The sequence below is a fragment of the Porites lutea genome, chromosome 2 (genome assembly GCF_958299795.1).
Source record: "Porites lutea chromosome 2, jaPorLute2.1, whole genome shotgun sequence".
Lineage (NCBI taxonomy): Eukaryota > Metazoa > Cnidaria > Anthozoa > Scleractinia > Poritidae > Porites > Porites lutea.
The window spans coordinates 3,023,986-3,026,321 of NC_133202.1; the positions used below are offsets into that span (position 1 = coordinate 3,023,986).

The 2,336-nt window shown below is 36.3% G+C and overlaps 1 long non-coding RNA gene across 1 annotated transcript; it reads left to right on the top strand.

The window, feature by feature from the left end:
• The first annotated feature begins 1,086 nt into the window (after positions 1 to 1,086).
• On the top strand, positions 1,087 to 1,938 carry LOC140927254 (uncharacterized). The gene is made up of 3 exons (XR_012164550.1): positions 1,087 to 1,226; positions 1,587 to 1,660; positions 1,862 to 1,938. It is a non-coding gene; the product is annotated as an uncharacterized lncRNA (long non-coding RNA).
• Positions 1,939 to 2,336: the final 398 nt, after the last annotated feature.

The following is a 2,336-nucleotide window of genomic DNA, read 5'->3' on the forward strand; positions in this document are numbered from 1 at the left end:
TTTATAATTACTATTAAAACTCGATAAACTGGGATTCCAACCCAGCAAGCAAGGGAGACACGAGCTCCCGAGACTGATACTTCAGTCTATTATGGTTTTTAATTGCTATTAAAGCTAGATAAACTGGGATTCCAACCCAGCAAGCAAGGGAGACAGGAGCTTCCTGGACTGATACTTCAGTCTATTATGGTTTATAATTACTATTAAAACTAGATAAAATGGGATTCTAACCCAGCAAGCAAGGAGACAGGAGCTCCCGGGACTGATATTTCGGTCTTTTCTGGTTTATAATTACTATTAAAACTAGATAAACTGGGATTCCAACCCAGCAAGCAAGGGAGACAGGAGCTTCCGAGACTGATACTTCAGTCTATTATAGTTTGAAAATTACTATTAAAAGTAGATAAACTCTGATTCCAACTGAGCAAGCAAGGGAGACAGGAGCTCCCAGGACTGATATTTCGGTCTTTTCTGGTTTATAATTACTATTTAAACTAGATAAATTGGGATTCCAACCCAGCAAGCAAGGGAGACAGGAGCTCACTGGATTGTTCCTTCAGTCTATTATGGTTTAAAATTACAGGCATACTCTAAATTAAATTTTGGTAGGTCAACTGGGATTCCAACCCAGCAAATATGGGAAACAGGCGCTTCCTGAACTATTACAGGGAAACTCTGTTATTTCTATAAAGCAATGATACAGTTAGTGAAGCGGGATTCCAACTCAGGCTTTGTTTTGCCAAAAGCTGTACAAAAGCAAGGTAATCTGATTATTTAAGACACTAATGGCGAGGATGCCCAAGGGAAGCCACTAGGCTTATAACTCAGCAAAATATTAGAGACAGGTGCTCCCTGCAGTACTACAAAGAATTGCTGATATTTATACAAAGTATTCTACACCTACAGCTGTAAATGTTGTTGTTTTTAAGGGAACACGAAAGTAGAGTTAACCAGGAACTTCACTCAGAACTCGCTTCTAGAACCAATTTCAGGATCTCTTTTTACCGGGAAAAGACGGTCTGTAAAGAATCAGCGCAATAATTCCTCATTAAATGGGTTCAATATTATTTTAATTGATGTCTGCTGGTAACATTTTCTAACCGATTATTTGTTTTTCTTGAGCATATTTATTTTCTAGATCGAATGTATCGGAAAATACCTTGGAATGAAACTGAGTCGCCGACTTAGTTCGCTCATCGAGTAGGAAAACGTCGATTAAGCTTCAGGTGATTTGTACTATAATAGTTTTTTTCTTCCTATTAACCCTCGATTTTCTCGTTAGACTTACATATCAAGCCCTTTGGTAGTTAAGCCCTGAAACAAGTTCTGGACTAATATAAGATAATAACGTGGTACATGTTTTTGTATACTAAACAGAAAATAATAATAATTAATAAAATAATTAATAATTAATAACTAAACAACAGAAATGAACTCATTTATCCCTGTTGCAAAACAGAAGCCATAAGGAATTAAAAGTTTCTTATAGCGCTTATCACAATATCAAAGGGTAAAACCTGTATTTATTTCAGATGCTTTATTTTTTAACGAATGGTTGCTTTGATCGTTATCTTTGCTGGGTTTAGGTTCCTTCCCAACTGCACTTGTTTATCATCTGACGAAAGTCGTGTCATTGATGCGAGAATATCAACTCTGTAAGGTATGTGATTTCGTGAGTAACCAATAATTACTAGCTATTGTTACAAAAGTTTTCGAGCAGGGGTATTCCGAGGCATTCATTTATCATAGTTCTATAATAATTAACCATTACAAAAAACAAGAGCAAGTAATACCAGGACTCAAATTTTTTCATAGCTTATGTACGGTCAACTAATTAACGTTGCACTCTCTTCTGATTTAGGACATGTTTCTTAAATGGACTTCATGGTCATCATCCTACCGGCTGTCAAATTCCACCAAATGAAAAGTGCCTGCGACTTATAACACAAAAAGTCAAGCATCGTTAAAGAAGAAATATTTTAATAACTTAATCTAATAATGTTTCTAAAAGTAAAAAAAGAAACGAAATAACTGTAGAATCATGCTTGAGTAGCAGCATTTGCAAAGGAGGAAGTTTCCTTCTTATCAAAATGACTGCTACCAAGCAACAATAGCCTTTTTATTTTGTTTCTAAGTTACCTTTTTCTAAGGATAGGTGCGTTTCAATACTTTTAATGCCGATGCGTGAAATTTGATAGACTCTTGCTAACCTTCGGGGCACTATCGGTCACTTTCGACCACTATATTCTCGGCTTCGGCTTCGGCTTCCGTTTAATGTTTCTGTTTACTTTATACATAATTACGAGCGCACGCTATCGCTAATGGCGTAAACTGTA